This window comes from Lycorma delicatula, chromosome 5, assembly GCF_047948215.1.
Source record: "Lycorma delicatula isolate Av1 chromosome 5, ASM4794821v1, whole genome shotgun sequence".
In the NCBI taxonomy this organism is placed as follows: Eukaryota; Metazoa; Arthropoda; class Insecta; order Hemiptera; family Fulgoridae; genus Lycorma; species Lycorma delicatula.
In genome coordinates, this window is record NC_134459.1 from 68153290 (window position 1) to 68171496 (window position 18207).

General features: G+C 25.3%; 1 protein-coding gene across 5 annotated transcripts in view; it reads left to right on the plus strand.

The window, feature by feature from the left end:
• The window catches only part of LOC142325064 (serine/threonine-protein phosphatase 2A 56 kDa regulatory subunit gamma isoform-like), a 166549-nt gene that overhangs the window by 2055 nt on the left and 146287 nt on the right, over positions 1-18207 (plus strand). For 2 of the 5 annotated variants that reach the window (XM_075366377.1, XM_075366378.1), the window contains exon 2: positions 14932-15151. The exons of the other annotated variants lie outside the window; for them this stretch is intronic. The gene's annotated coding sequence lies outside the window, so the exon portion shown is untranslated. The remainder of the gene's footprint in view (positions 1-14931; positions 15152-18207) is intronic. 5 annotated transcript variants of the gene reach the window in all.

Sequence of the window (18207 nt, forward strand, 5' to 3'; positions counted from 1 at the left end):
TGATGTGTCCCTCTTTGAACTCTGTGTCCCTCACTTCTTAAGTGTAATCAAATCAATGAAGGTCATTTTTACCAATGATATAATATATTGATGGTTCCATTTTACACTATAGTATTTAGCATTTGTTTAGTGATTATACATTATGGCTGTTTATTCATTAATTGTCATTTTTATTTAAGAAATTTTAATAAAATGAAGCATTTGAGTTAATTGGTGCCATAAAACAAAACCATAATAGATTAGGGTATAACTTTATTCTGTTATAGTTGCCCTAAAATGAAAACTATTTTTAAAGAAGAATTTAAAAATAATTTTTTTTAAAACATTATAAAATGATAAAATATTTAAGCAATATTATATTTACTACTTACAAGGAATTTTTGATATTCTATTTTTGAACTCAAAACACCAAAATTTAATGAGATTCAGTGTCTTTTGCTCCAAGCCCCTTTAATTTAAAATATTGGAATTTTGAGATATTCATTCTGTGTTCATGCTTCCAAGGCATATAAAATACCTATTGGTGTTGTAAGTTTTGAGTCCCATTGCCCACTTATAAGTACCTTACATTTCTTAATCACTTTATAAAAAAAAACTCATATGATTTTCTAAAGTTTATTTTCAAAATACAATATTATTGACATTTTAAAGGACTAAAATGTTTTCAAACACTAGACTCAGAACCACCTTGGCCCCTCATAATCCCTTCAGTTATGAAAATTAGTTGAACGCTGCTGTTAGTATAAAATTAATATTTACTACTACTCTCTTGGCCACTGATGCCCATCCAGTTTGCACAGTCTCACTTCTTTTAAAAGGGCTCTCTCCTCATAAAACACGACCTGCCCGCCTAATTCTTCTGCTGTGTCAGGCTCCTGATAATTTTTATCTCCCTGTTTTTCTTCATCCTCCCTTCTTCATCTTCATTTTTGGGGCCAAAGACCTTTCTTAGGATTTTATTCTCAAAAACAATGAGTCATCTTTCTGCCTGTATTCAGTATCCATATTTCTGCCTCTTACAGTACAATTGATCTGATAATGATATGGTAAAGTCTACTGTAGACTGTGCCATAGTGTAAAAAAAAAATGAGTAAGGCAAACAAGCCAGTCTGTATACTGAAATGTAAAATTTCTAACATTATTTTTTTCCTATGACAACAGCAAAGTTACCTATTTTAATGAAAAAATGGGGAATTTATCCTTACCACACTAAAATATATTCCTTCTTTTAACATAATACATAGAAGAGCATTTCCATTTAGAAACTTTTAAATCTAATATAATTATTCATGAACCATTTCAACAAAGTGTAAAAATTTGCAATAACAGTAATAGAAACTTTATAAAACTTCAAATTAAAGAATCACTTACTTAGCAATTACTGTTTAGTTAACAATTTTTTTCATGATTTACCTGTTTAAAATTGATATTGCAAAATTTCAAGTGAAAAAAAATTAAAGGACAACATTTGATGAAACAATGTAATTTAAACATAGAAATATTTTTCTTAAAAATTCTTTATAGACATAATTCAAGTTAGAGAAAAATCAAAAACGTAATAATTCAATAAAAATGGTTGAATATTAATACAATAGAATTTAAACAATTATGAATAAAGTATTAAAATGTTTATCTATGTCATAACCCTTTCAGTGACATGGGCATACATCAAATGCCAGTTCAAAAAAAAATCATTCTAAAAAACACTAAAATATTTGTGAAACCTACAGCCATTTTAGGGTGAGAGGGAGAAAATAATACTGTCATACCTATAAGACTATGTGCACGTCCTTAGATGTAAATTGGCTTCCTTTATTGTTTGTACTATGTACATGTCCTGAAACCAAATCCATTACTCTAGAATATTTTAATATTTTGCCCTTCAGTTTTTCCCCATTTCATTAAATTCTGCCATATTTCTCTTTTGATTCTTCTTATAATCTCTTCACTCTTTACATTTATCAACTCACCTAATTTTCAATGTATAACTCATTCTCAAAAGCCTTTATACTTATATGTCTTTGGTTTCACAATTTGTGTATGTTTTACTATTATAAAGTGCTACATTGTTCACAATTTTTTTAGAATCTTTCTTATTCCAAAATCTTTGTTGTTTGCAATGCTGTGGTTGTTTTATCTAATTTTATTCCTCATGCTCCATGCAAATAATATTTATTTCATCCATTTGACTAATTTTACTATTTAAATAACAAAATTCTGTTATCCTGTGTTATTATTTTCAGTTATTTTCCTCCTTTCTGTTGCATTTCACTATTCCTTATTTTATTTACCCTTAATTTCAAAGTATATTTCTTACCCAGTAGTGAATTCATTCCGTACATTGTTTCCAAACCATTCCTAATTTTAAGATTAAATAACTGTAATATTAATAAACCTTTAAAAAACTTAAAATTTGACCCAGGTCTGTTTTTCCACCCTTCTGTTTCTTTTCGTTCCATTATGGATTTTTGCATGTACAAATTTAAAAATAAAAGAAAGTGCCTGTCTTTCTCTACTTTCTGCAATTCAGCTTGCTTTTTGTCATTTTCTTCCTTTTTTTTATTACGCTACCTGATTCTTATACAAACTGTTAGTGATCCTTCTTTATGTATCATTCCTGGGTTTTTTTTATCATAAACATTCTGTTCCATTTAACAATATCAGATAACAGTTCTACACATGATACATGATATTTTCATTAGCCTGCTTTTAATTAATCTGAAAGTTAAAATTATTTCATGTGTTCCAATTTTTTTTTCAGAAACCAAATTGGTCTTCATGTTACTACATGGTGTATGTTCTGTATACCTTTTGTTCTGTCCTTTTATAAATTAAATCTAGGTAGCAATTTGGAAGTATGGGATATTAAACTTATAGTGCTTTAGCTCCCAAATTTAGCTGCTTCTGCTTTCGTTGGTACTCTTAAGAAATAGCTAAAGTAGTGTTACATTTTTTAGATATGTCAACATTATTTAGTAAATGTTAACTATAACAATTATTATTATTATTAATTTTGTTTTGTGTAGTGGCACCTCATTTAATTTATTTTTTGAGGAATTACTATTTGTGTTATATTAATTTTTTTATTGGTTGATTTGTTTTTTTTTTTGTATTTGTTGTTAAAAATTGTGGAATTTAAAAAAAAAATTATTCACTGATATGTTTATTCTTTTATTTTAAGTTATATAATCTTGTTATGCAGTACTATTTACATAATCTTTAAGTCAAAAATTAAGAAGTATAATATTTACATTTGATTGCTATTTCATAGTAAATTAAACATTTTTCTTACTGATTGGTTATTTTTCTTGTAAGGGGTTAATGAAAATTAAGTTTTTGATTTTTAATTATAAAAAAGTAATAAATACTTTATAATTTTAATGTTTCTTCATTGTATTAGGTTTTTATTTGCTGGTGTTGTTATTGCCTGCAACCATTAATCTTAGGCTCCTTATTGGATAATATTTTTAATTAAAAAAAAGATTTTTCATTAAAGTTTATTTAATGTTTTTGTATTAATTTCTTATGTGTTAAAAAAATTATAAATTGCTTTTTCTGAACTTAAATTTATGAAAGAAAAAAATTATCATTCATTTACATGTTTTGATATTGTTAATGTAAATAAATATATATTTTATTCTGATTGGTTTTTAACAAATTATAAAGTTCTTATCACGTGTGCTAGTCCACAGATAAAAAAGGAATTGTTCCAATATTTACTTACATGGATCAAGATAAACCATGGTAAAACACCTTGATAACAGCAGCATTATAAAATAAACCATACAATTAGGCTTATCAGAATTAACTAGAAAATTGTTATTAATAGAAAGCTGTTATTAGTTATTAGAATAGTTAAATAGTTTATTAAATAATTATTGTGTGCAGTTACACACACACATGTGCACACAGACGCACTTAATTATCAAGATTTAATCCAAATAAACATAATTTTTTTACTATATATTCAGTTTTAGTATTTAAAATCATTCATTTTAAATGTTTGACACAATTTACTTTTATAAGAGATCAGAGATGTAATATTTAGAAGAAAAAATTAGGCACAGAAAAAATACTGAAAATATTTTATCAGTGGCCATGATTTGAATGATACGTTTGCAATAAAATATCTTTCATGCACACTAGTAATCACATTAGACAAAGAAGTAACAAGTCAAAGTAAGGGAGGAGGGGATTGAGATTCAGTTACTGTGTTTATTAAATTCTGGATTTCTAATTATATTGTAAATATTATTAAGCAATTAATAAAATTGTTTTTCTGTATTATTGATGTAATTAAACATAATATCTATAATTTTTTTTTATGTCCTACTAATATAAAGTTAGGGTTATTTGTAATTCTTAAATTATTCCAAGTTTTTGTATTATATCTTTTTGAATGTTGATGGTTGAACCATACATAATCTGTTTTTCCTTCAGTATATGTGTGTGTACTTATATCTGTATCAACTAAAAAAAAAAAAAAACCTTCAATATCTACTCTTCATAATAATATTTGTAATAGATTTGCTGGTTGGGTTTCATTTCATATTTTCTCTAATCTGATCAATAATGTGCGTGCCAGTACCTTGATAGTTGATGCTTTTTTTATTCAACTCCTGAACACTCAGTGATTAAGTAAAAAAGATTAAACTGAAGTGCTTGTTCTTCACGTGGGATAATATCCACCATTTTTTTTTACACCCCTATCCAACTAAAATTAAAATGTAGTACATAGCCTAGTTCACCAGTAAAAGAATCTGCAATCAATCCTGTGATTTTTTAGTACCGACTGCATTTTAAAAGCTCCTGATTATTTAGTTATTTATTAATAATTTATCAAAATAAATTAAGGATTATTTTTAATCTGCTATAACAGAGAGACCTTGTGTTGCTTTAAGAACCAACTTTTACTTTTTATTAAAAAGTTTTTTAAATTTGACTTTTTTGAAGAGACACAAAGTCATATAGCAGGATAGTACAAAGAAAAATTGAAAAGCATTATTTAATTTGTTCTTGTGATTGTTTAAATTTATTTTATTTAAAGATTACTAGTTTTGTAGAGCAGGGTGCATCTACTACAAAAACATTATTCGTGTAGATAAGAAAATGTGATTTTTTTTCAATTCTTGATAAAAATAAGGAAAGAATGCAATAAACCAATTCAGTAGCTACCTTTAACGAGCTTAGACTTTTGAAGAGCAGGAATGTTGCATTATTTTCCGCCTCAAGTTTTCTGATTAATTTCCGCTTTTGTTGTTAGTTATGGATGAAAACAGTTTGAATAGCAAAATGCTTTGGTACTGTTTATGATTGCACCAAAACAATCTTATACTAAGTATTGGTGATGATCCAAAGATAAAAATCCCTTCAAATTGGCTATATGATCATTTAGTACTTAATGTAAAAAAACATAAAAAAATCTGTCACTAATGTTATTTAGAAATTTAAATAAAAATTGTCATTGCATTTTGTTTGTGAGCTGTGAATATACAAGAAAAAATACATATTAATTGAATTATAAAACTGTTTGTAACCTTTATGCTTTTCAAATTCTACGCAAATTATACTTACCAAATTGTCTACTTTAATGTAAATTTTTTTAAAATACACATTTAGGTTTCTGAAACCGATATATTTCTGTTTTTTTCAAATTTTATATGATTAAAATGAATTTAAACTACAAACTTATTTGAAATTTACAGATGAAAGTTAAATGTAGTGGGATTGTTGGATAAATATTTTCCTATGTATGAAATGAAAAATCTCTTGATTTTTACAAAGATTAAAAATAATACTAACTATTCTTGATGTTTTTATACAGCCTTTGGACACCTGTACAAACATGAAGTATTCCATAATAGATATATTCATTGGTTGCATTAAAAGCAAAATTGTAGATATATTACGTAGAGTTTATTGCAGCATGTATTTTTAAAAATAGGTTTTAGAATGATAATATTTTCTTGTGTAGAACATGAAAGAAGCCAAATGAATGTAAAATGTATCTCATTAGTCTTATAATAAAAAGAGATGATATGATTATGAATAGGTGCAGTGTTTATTTTCTATAATTTTTTTTAAAAAAGTAATCTATTTAAGTTAAATTATAATATCTTTAATTGCAATTTACCTTGTTTAATTACATTCCAAAAATAATTAATAATCAACAATGTTTGAATGATATTATTAATAAATAAATAAACCTTTATTCTGATTGGAACATAATAATATATGATTTAGATCTCCTTAATAGAAAATAAATTATAAATATAAAAACAGCTAAGTTAAAAGAATAGATGTGTTTAAAGATCATAATAATTATTTAAATACAAACATGAAATAATGTTAAGGTAAATATACAGAATGTTTCAAGAATGGTGGGCTGGCAATACTTTTTCGAATTCTACTTGTAAAACTAAACAAAAAATATCCTTAGGAAAAATGGCAATTTCTCCTTCTCATACTGCCCTGTCAACCATTTTGTTATTTTTATATAAAATTTTATATCTCAAGTCCGGATAGAAGAATAATATTAATATTTGTTAAGTGTCTTTGTAATAAAGTTTTAAAATTAGCAAAAAAAATCAGGACTTAAATACCTTTATTTTTCAGTTCTACATAAATATAAGTTTTATAAAAATGTACGGTTTTAAAAAAAAAATATTAAGCCTTTTATTTTTAATAAAATGACATTTTATTTTTTTTAAATCTGTTAACAAATAGCCTAGTTAACGGCAACAATTAAATATATATATATATATATATATATATATACATACCTAACGTTCTACAACAATTAACATTAGTTTATCGCATGTAGTTGTTTTATTATTTTAATTATTAGGTCTATTATTGTGAGAAAATTATTACTTGATTTAATACTAATTTATAATACTAGAATTAACAATAAATATATTTAATCAAGTTGACCGTTAAATGGAGGACATGAAAACAGACTCTAAGTTACATCAACTTTCTGTCATAACTCAGCTATTTGTTAACAGATTTTAAAAATTAAAATACATTTTGTTCAAAATAAAAGTTTAATATTTTAGCAAACCTACATTTTCATAAAGCTAATATTTATGGAGATATAACAGATTGAAAAATAAACATGGCCATCATTTTGTTATTTGTAAAGGTATTTAAGTACTGATTTTTTGCTATTCTTAAAACCATGTTACCAAAATGCTTACCAAATATTAATGTGATTCCTGTATTCGAACTTGAGATATAAATTTTTATATAAAAATAACAAAATGGCAGATATAGGGTGAACAAGAAGGAGAAATGGTCACCATTTTTCCTAAGGATATTTTTTGTTTAGTTTTACAAGTAGACAAAAAAGTATAGCAAGCCCATCATTTTAGAAACTCTGTATTTAAAAAGTTACTTCAAAATAATTCACAATTTAAAAACTGTTTTTGAGCACATATTTATGCTCCCACTGAATAGGATGTAGATAAATTGTATTTTTTTAAAAATTATTGTTAAAAAATTCATCAACAGTAAATATTGTTTCTAAGAAAAAATCTTTTAATTATACTTCAAATAAATTTGCAGGAAGATTTTTTCAAATGGTTTAGCAATTTATTAAATATGGCAACAGAAACATAATAAGGCTGTTTCTTGTAAGCTGATGTATTGTGTTGAATTGTATTATGAATAGTTCTCTCAAAGTTTGTTGTTTGGCATGATATTACTTTATAATATATTACTACTTCATTTTGTAATATTACAGTAGTAAAATAGTTTATAGATTTATATATTAACCCTCTAGGGATTTCCATCTATTTATCCTTTTTTTTTTCGTAAAACTAAATTATTTTTTTGAAGAGATTCTGTTTAAGTATTTATAAAAATGAGGTTTTATGGCCAAAGAAGTTTGCTTAGTTAACATGTGCATGTAAATTAAAACATGTTCAATTTCTTACAACAGTAGTACGGTGTAAATTTATATACCTTTCGTGTTATTTCAGTTAGCTATATTGTTTAAAAAATATATGTGTAGTGTTTATTTTTAAGATATCAGCTACATTTACCACAGTATTTTAAATTTAGTAATTGCAATATTATTTTAATCATATACATATAAATTAAGGAAACCTTTTATATAAGCTGCTAGTTACAAGATATTATTTACGTTTTGTAATATTTTTTTATTAATTTATATTTAATAAAATATCTCTATATTTTGTTAATATTATGTCATTAGGAATTTCATCAATGGCGTCTGAATAGAGAATAGCATTTTTCATTATACTAATTTAAATATCTATTTTATTTATTTATTTTTTTGATTCCCATTATTGACTTTAGTAAAATTGTATTTTATTGATTTATACTTTTGAATTTATATTATTCTTGAGCTCTGTAATTTCAGAAACTTTCTGGTACCCATTATCAGCGGCATCACAGCAAAATTTACCCTTAATAGTGAAAATATATATAGATATATTTTTTTTACTAAACATGTTACCTTGGTGTGCTTATTACTTGATAAATAATAATAAATATAAATATTTGATAAATAATTGTAAATTCTCATATTTAAATAAATATTATATATATATATAGATATAAAATATTCATTTAAAAATGGATAGTTAAATTTTAAGGATGAATTGTTTAAATTGGTAGTTGGCTTAATTGTAACCAATTTTAGAGCAGTTTATAATGGCCATTTGACTTTAAATATATAATGATGCATTGCCTAAGATGTTATTGTCTAATTATCACATTTACTAGCTGGTCAGGGGCTGTGTTCTCTGGATCCTGACACGATTCGTTTTCCTCATGGTTGTGAAAATATTACATGTATTGTTGTAAAATATTTTACATGTATTCATTAAAGAAAAAACTTATAATTTTACCATGGCAACAGAAATATAATGAAGTAAAAGGATTAATTTTTGTTTCTTTAATATCTTAACCGCCAAGGGAATGGGGTGTCAATCTGTGGTTTAAAGCCTTACCTGGGATAACACAAATGTATCCAGAAAATTTGAAAAGAATCTGTCTGTTGGTTCTTGCATAATGCTGTTGCAAACAAACATACTTTCGCATTTATATATAAGATTAACTTTTATGATGAATTGTGGATTAAAAACGGGCATGTTACGTATGCTGATAAGTTTGCATTAAGATTGCTGTTAATTTCACATGTTTATAGTAATTTTTTTTCTTTTGAATGCCTGAATTAGGTGACAAAATTGATACCCATCATACTGAATGGTGATTTGGACAAATCATAAATATTGTTTTTTTTTTGTGGGACAAGGAAGAATTAAAATTAATGTACATCTGGTAACTGCAAGTCATTGCAGCTGCCATATAAAAAATACATCATTAATTCATATTATTATATGAATAATATGTAAAAAATTTTACGAAAAACGTTTTTCTAGTAACATATGACTGTATTTATAAAATCATATAACTTTTAGTAAGAGTTCCTTTCTTGCTTACTTATTTACTTACTCTGGGGACTAAATATATTTGCTTTTTGGTTATACTTACGGTAAGTGGTTTTATTGATTTGAAGAATACTGAAGTTATACACTTCCATGAATATTTAAGCATTTTTTTTATTGGTTCATATTTAGAAATCTAACCTTTATTTAAGCATTTTTTTTATTGGTTCATATTTAGAAATCTAACCTTTATTTATTAAATCAGTTTTCTAAATGGGTTATGGTGTAGTATTGAATCTTGTACTTTGAGCCAAATAACCAGTCTTAAGTGAGTTTAAAACATATTGGATTTGAAAAATTTATACTATACAGTTTCTGTATCCTAAATGCAGAACCTGCATAGTAGGATACTTTTAAAAAAGCAGTCCATATTCTCTAAGATCAGTAGTTTTTTTCATAATTTACTAGGTTGAGAATCAAGATCATAATGGCTTGTGACCATTAGGTGATCCACCTAAAAGTACTTTGTGTATAGATGTCATTCTATTTCTGTTCAGTTGTTTCTGTTGAGCTTAAATAATGGCATTTATTTGCTTTTGTTACATTTGAGAACCAAGACACAGTCAGGTTTCTATTGAAAAAGCTGACTTTCTAGTTTGTTGTTTAATGGTATTGCTTTTCTGACTACCTATTGACTTCTGTTTTTTAAACCTGAGTACATTTTTCATGCTATGAGAAGCATTTGCTGGATCAAATGCCCTGTAGCAAAAGGAAGTGTTTGCTGCTACATATATTTCATCTTTGTACAGATCACACAAAGTTGGTTCTAGGAATGAGTTAATAGATTGATTCAATAAATTAAAATGGTAATACATGAATGCAAAAGAAATCAAATGATAATACACTAGGTTAGAATATTTCCAGTTTTAACAGCTAGAATTAAAGGGCTGTTTCTACAAGAAAGAATATTCACAACTGAATCTAAAATATGAGATTAAGAAAAAACTTGTCTGTAAAAATGATTTGGTTGTCATTAAATTAGGTGTTGGTTTATTATAAGTACTGTTTTTATTGCAGGGATTGTTAAGAAAAATTTTTTGAGTAAATAATTAAAGATTGTTTACTTACTGATTCATTATTTATTATCAGATTCGTACAAAAATATATCTACACTTTTCTGATAATTACAGAAGAAACAATGATGGTACGATATTAATGAACAGCGTTGTTTTATATATATTTATTTCCCTTGTTTTCATATCTTTTTATTTCTAATTTACATTTGTGCATATTACTACTTAATGTATCTTTACTTAGCGTTTCATTGTCAAATTTAATATATAGTTTTTTGATAGTTGCACAATCCTTTACCTATTAATAAACCTATAAAACACAAATGTGTTTTATTTACATCATTCCTGCATCCATCATGTACCCATTTTTTATTTATTCTCTTGGAAACTTAATGAATTTTTTTCAGGGTTAATAATAAATGTAGGAAATTAAACATGTTGTTAAATATATAAAATATCAAGTAATAAATTGTATAAAGTTACAATAACTAATTAGAAAAAGATTGATATGTACTTTTTTTGCATTTTCATCTCAATTAAAACCAGCTTTGTATAAGGTGTTTCTATACTTTTTTGATACTGGCATTGACTGGTTTTAACCAGACCAGCCATTAATAAACATTTTAATGAATAACTATTAGTTTGTTATAACCAGAATTTTTCTTCCCTTTTTCATGACTACTTTTAGGGGAGATGATTTTTTTTATTATGTGTTAACTTATATAATAAAAATATTTTAGTTTCAAATACTATTTTAAAAAGAAAAGTAAACCAGTCATAATGATGACAGATTTTGATTAATAAAAGTTGATTTATTTACCTCAAAATCAAACTCTTTTTTCTCATTTTCAGAAATGATTAATTTTTATTAAATCAGCTAATAATTGTAAAATGCATGATGACCAGAAAATTATTGGTGTAAAAAGTTTAAAATTAGTAAAGATATTGTGTAGTCAGTATTGGTTTACCAAACTGGACACTGGAGAATGTATAAATGATTTAAAGACTAAAAAAATTGTGTTTTTTATCAATGCAGAGTTAAAAATACCATGGTAATGTTTGAAATAGTTATGAAATGTGGAAGGAAATAACTTTGTGATCAATTAGGTTAGGGTTTGCAATAAATAAATACATTTTTATGAATTTGTAGTTAGCATCCTAGCAGTGTATGATGATAATTACTATCTGATAAGTACATAAAAGTACATTGTGTAGATCATGTTGAAAAATTTTAAAAATAAAAACAATTTTATAACAAAAAAAAAAATGTTTAAAATCTATATTAATTACTTAAATATAAAGATAGAAATAATTTTTAAGTAAATACAATAAACATAAAAATCTGATGTGGGCATCACATGACTTGTATGCCTATTAAATCACATATATACATTTTTTTTAAATGAAAACTACATAAAATTTTATTTCATTAATAACTCCTGATATTTTGTCTTTTTTATTATCAAATTATTATTTATCGTACATTTTTTTTTACAATCATAGGTTAATGATTATTAATAAATAAATTTATAAAAAAAGGAGGTGAACTTTGATTCAAACTGATGTGCCTTCCCCTTGTAAGATCAAAATATTTCATTAATTAAAATTTCATTTGGCTATAACTCTGGAACCAATGCAAATAAGTACCACTTATGATATATAGTTGAAAAGCTCTCGGTGAGAGCTTATTGCTGCAGTTAAGAAAAAGTCCAAAATCCAAATTTTTTGCAATCAAAATTGAGGTGCACAACTAGATGTTACAACAGATCTAAATCTAAATTTTCAACATCCTATGGCTAATTTTGAGTTATGCAAGATACATATGTACATACAGATGTCACGCTTAAACTAGTCAAAATTGATTCATGAATGGTGATTGATTCAGTGGATATTTCCACTGAAATCTGAAAACCAAAATTTTTCGCAATCACAATACTTCCTTTACTTCGTACAAGTAAGAGGAAGTTACTTCAAAATAATTCATAATTCAGATGCTGCTATTGAAAATTATTTTGAGCATATATTTTTCTACATATTGAACGACGGTATGTAAACCAAATTTCTTTTTTTGTTAAGTATTAAAAACAGTTAATACTTATTAATAAGTATTATTATTATTTAGTATTAACTAATAAGTATTATTTAAAAATTCAACAGAATAATGTTGTTTTTGTAAAAAAAAATTTTTACTTGTATTTTAAATAAATTGGTGGGAAGCATTTTCAAATGGTTTGGCAATTTATTAAAAATGGCAGTAGAAGCATAAGACCCTTTCTTGTAAGCTGACGTATCGAGTAATATTAAGATGGTTCCATTGCTTGGTATGGTAAAACTGGATTTTTTTTTTTTTAAGAATTAGTGACTATTCTTTTTGGCAAAGATTACACATTTATGTAATCTCATTTATGTAAACTCGAATAAGTTAACATATATAATTTCTAAATATAGGCCTGCATGATTTGCACTTAACGGATGTCAGATAATGATTTGACAGCTCAGTTTTGTTTTTTAAAAACTCATCCTAATTTTTGAGAATATAAATATTTAATAATGATGACAAGCTTTGCATTTTATTAAGACGCTCTAGACCAAAAACAGTATGGCTTGATTTTGTTACAAACAAAATCAATTTGGTCATTTTATGAAAATTTTACATCTAATAAAACACCCAGAGATTTCACTTAAAAAACTTAAAAATACTATTGTTATCATTAATGGGAATTCTATACATGCTATCAGCAATATTACATGTACCTGAGAAACACAAAGCTTCAGTTTTATCTGAATTTGAAGTTAGATTATTACAGTCCATCCAGTGAATACTTTTTTGAGCTGCTGTCTTATAATTTTCAGTTCCCTTTATTTTATAATTTGTTTTCCTTTTATAAAATAAAAATATGTTGTATTACATAATTTTACTCACCTGCCATTCATGTTAATTTTTCTTCATGATGATTTATTTGATTGAAAATTCATCATTGTTTCTAACTACTACTTAGCATAATGTTCAAAATTTCTAACTGGTTATTTTAAGCCACTTTGGAGTTTCAAGGTTATTTAAATTTTTTTTTGAGATTTAATACATGAAAATACAAATATTTCATTGATGATATTTATTATTTTTTTGTAGTTATTCTGTTAGCCTTAATTTATCAGGTTATGTTATAATTCATTTTATTTTATGAAAATTTACAGATGTTTCTTGTAATAATCATACGATTTTAGAGTACAGTTATGTATTTATTATTTTATATCAGAAATTAAATTCCACATAACATATACTGTTTTTTAAAAGATTGGAAAGTTTATTAATCAACTCCAGAACACTTTATTTTCAAGTGAAAATTATAAAAACTTTATCTCTGATCTTAGCTAGAATTTTCTGTGCTAGAATTGCGAGTGTAAGAGATTTTGAAAAATGTTAACAGAGCAAAGCTAGGTCAGACATGGATAAAAATTTTTATATGTCCATCTTAAACTAAAGTTTATTATAGTTGATATATTATCAACTACAGTTTTCTTCCCCAAATTGATACAGACTGTTTGCATATGGACTGTAAGCACAGCAACATTTGAATTAATTTTATGTGGAAGGTGTTTTTATGTATAACAGCACTTTTGTTAGGTTTTGTCCCCCAAAAATAAAAAGCAACATGTTACATGATGACAATTTTGTTGTGAAATTTTTGTAATAACTATATAATTGTACATATATGTGTTTGACAGGTCTGTTATTTAATTACAATAAATGTGCGTAAGCCTAATTGACGAAGGTTATTTTTGGGGTTAAGTCTTTGAGGACAGTTTTTTATTGTTCATTTTCTAATTCTCATTAATCCAATATAGATAGAAATTTTCAAAGTAGAATCCACAAATTTAAAAGGTGCTTTTTACTATCTAGTCTGTATGCCTTAAATTTCGTTGAATTAATATCATGTTATTCATCTAATGTTTTACACGTACCTTGTGTAAAATAATTGCACTTTTTTACACTAAATTTACTAATTTTATTTACACTTTTTTGCCTTAAAGTTCACTCATTTATTAATTTTTTGTTCTAAATTCTTAAATGAGTTTTGGGTACCAAAAAATAAATGTAAAGATATTGAAAATAGTTAGTACTTCCTATCATGAAGACATACTGTTTTGAAGTAAATTGTTTTTTTTTTTTTTAGGGATGGTGTTAGCTATAGTAGAAGTTATTGTCATTTTCATATCATAGCAAGCAATCAGTATTTTTTTATTTCAGCTAAATTTAAAAAATGAGAACATCAGGAACTTTTGTTTTTGATGTTTCTTTTTGTGATAATACAAATATTCAAGTTAACATTGTGTTTGTTATTGTAATAGACAAATGCTAATATTAATGTATTATGTTTTGTTAAAAATATATTTATCTTATATTAGTTATTATTACATATTTGTTTTTATTTATTTTGTAGGTTTACTAGTGGCTGTGATAAAATTAGAGGTATTTTTATTTTTTTAAAAAGTCAGTTTTTTTATATAAAATTGAACGATTTGTGTTTCTACAATTTCATCAGTAATTTCTGTTGTCACATTTTGAAGTACGCTGATAATTAGAAGATTAGACCCGTATTTGTCATCCTCATTGGTGTTACTGTATATCAAAAGAGAAAATATTTCTTTTCTCCATTCTAGGTGAATAGTTAATTATTTTTATTTTATAGTGGTTCTGAATGTGTATCATGAAATCTATCTTAAATCTGCTTTGAAGTGAATGAAGTTTAATAGAATTATTGATTTAGTTGAGTTTGTATAGGTGCCATTTCCTCTACGTTCTGTTTTATTATTTTATGGTGAACTTCAGTTTTATTAATCAAACTTGCTTGAGTAACATATACAAAAACTCATTTTAAACTTTAGTTCACCAAGTAATTATGTATGTATTAATTTAATATTGAATTTAAATATTACATTTTCAAATACCACCGTAGTATTTAAATGTCTTGTTTTTGTTGTCACAAGATTTCTAGTTTTTTTTTTTGCAGTAATTAATCTTCAGAATGTTTGAGATTGAAATTGTTGTCTCACTCAAGTTATATAATAAGATTATTTGTACTGATTCATTTTTTTTTATTGATCAGTTATTACATTAATTAGATAATAAAATAATGGTAATTGGGTGATTTTACGGTTTTTTATTTATAATTTCATTATTTGATTTTTATTACTTTTTATTAATTTTTTTATATCCAATTTTTGTAAGCAATGTTAATACCAGTTTTTATATTAAATGATTAAGTATTTGTTATTTTTTTAATTAATAAATTGTAATATATTTATTTGTTTTGAGAACTACTTAAATTGATAGCAATACATTCATTATATAGAATTCACCAATTTTTGTAAGCAATGTTAATACCAGTTTTTATATTAAATGATTAAGTATTTGTTATTTTTTTAATTAATAAATTGTAATATATTTATTTGTTTTGAGAACTACTTAAATTGATAGCAATACATTCATTATATAGAATTCACCATAATGTGAATTCCATAATGTAAAATTATAATGTGTGGAAATAGCACAAGTCATGAATAAACACTGCTCTATGTAAACTCTTAATATTATTAGAGTTAAAAAAATTATAAGATGTATAGCAAGTGGTAATAAATTTATGTCTTGTACAGCATATTTATTATTATTATTCTAACTGTGATTAGTTTTGTTTAGATTTATAAAATATATATTCTATTTTAACCCTGTACAAAAGTTACATTTATGCAAGCAAGGTATATATGAGTACTATTCAAAACTTTTAATCTCCATAGATTGTGTAGAAAAGAAAAAATTTGAGATGAAATTTTTACCAAATTGTCTACCATTCTTATTCATTATGAAGGGATCCTACTTATACATGATTTTAATTTGTTTCATTTGACAAATGTGGATAAGTTTTGTTTTTGAAGTCATTCAGGTAAAAATGTATCATTACAGACTTTCCAAATGATTGTCTTATTTCTCACACACATCTAAACTTGCAAGAAATCTTCCGCAAACGACATTAACTGTGTTTATTTCTATGAAAACACATATGCAGTTAGAATTTTTTATAATGAAAATCAAAATATTTAGTACCATCAAATCGTATTAGTTCTACACATTTTACTCCTGCCATTTATTTTATCAGCAATAGTTTTCTGAGATATATAAAAAGCTCTTTCACCAGGTGGCTGTAGCTTTTGTTCTTATAGCAGAGCAGATGCTTTAATGACACTACCAGCAAACATGAAATCTTGGCACCTGAAAATGAAAATTTAAATAATTAAATAAACAGAAAATGCTATTTTTAATTTCCTATTACATAATTATTCAAATGTAATGGAAACAATTAAACAATAATTTTTCCTTTACCCAGCACTTCAGTGTGATGAATTGTAAGGTAAATCTGACAAATGCGGTATTTGTAAGATTACCTATGACCAATGTGCTTATATGATAGTAAGAAAAAACAAGTATTTAAAAACAAAATTTAACAAATATTACTTGATTTTAAAAATAGCAGTAGTAGACTAAGCAATTTGACGAACACTTAATTCCTGTTAATAAATGTTTCATCTTCAATATTTAGAATGATTTATTTTTACAAATTTTAAAAGTGAACAGTAATAATAATAAATAAGAATGCATGAAAGATTTTAGATGCTTAAAAAGAGTTTGAGAATAAATGGAAATTTATGACATGCAAAATAAATTGTGAATGTGATAATCTTTGCTTCAGTTGGTGTAACTTTTTTTTAGTTACCAAAATGTTTCGTGTTTAATTGTTTTTGAAGATGATGGATGGTACAGACCAGCTTTTTATCTCGACAGCTGCTGCTTAACTTATGCCCTAATGTTTTATACAAGACAAGTGAAAGGGGGTTGAAAAGTTATCACTTAATCCAGTACCATCATTATACACACTTATTCACATTTTTAACTTAAATTATTTACTGTTATAATTTTAACTCAAATATGTTTATTCTTGTTAATGGTTTTTCTTAATTATGTATTTATCCATTATGTAATATATATAATCTCCTAATTATTAACTTATTGATTTTGCCCCATTTATTTTAATGTTTTATGGCTTACTTTATAATTAATTGTAAAAAAAAATTGTGTTTTATTCCACACTATTACTGTGTGGAAGTAATAGTAATAGTAATTAACACTGTCATGTTTTTACTTACTTGTATGAAGTAAAGGAAGTATTGTGATCGTGAAAAATGTTGGTTTTCAGATTTCAACAGAAATATACATTTTGATCATCCCTGAATCCATTTTGACTAGTTTAGGCATGACATCTGTACATATTTGCATATGAAATTTTGGGTTTAGGACTGTTGTAAAATTTAGTTGTGAACCTTCCCCTTTGATTGCAATCAACTGGACCAAAAGTGTTCAAAAAAGCCCAAAATCCAAAAAATTTGGATTTTAGACTTCTTCTTAACTGCAGTAATAAGCGCTCATTGAGAGCTTTTCAACGTTATATCATAATTTGCATTTAATTTCATTGGTTCCAGAGTTATAGCCAAATAAAATTTTAATTAATGAAATATTTGGATCCTACAAGGGGAAGGCATATCGATTCGAATCGGACTTCATCTCCTTTTTTTTATTTAAATATATTGATTTATTAATAAATTAACCTCTGATAAAAAAAATTTACGATAAATAATAACAATAAAAAAAAAATATAAGAAGTTAC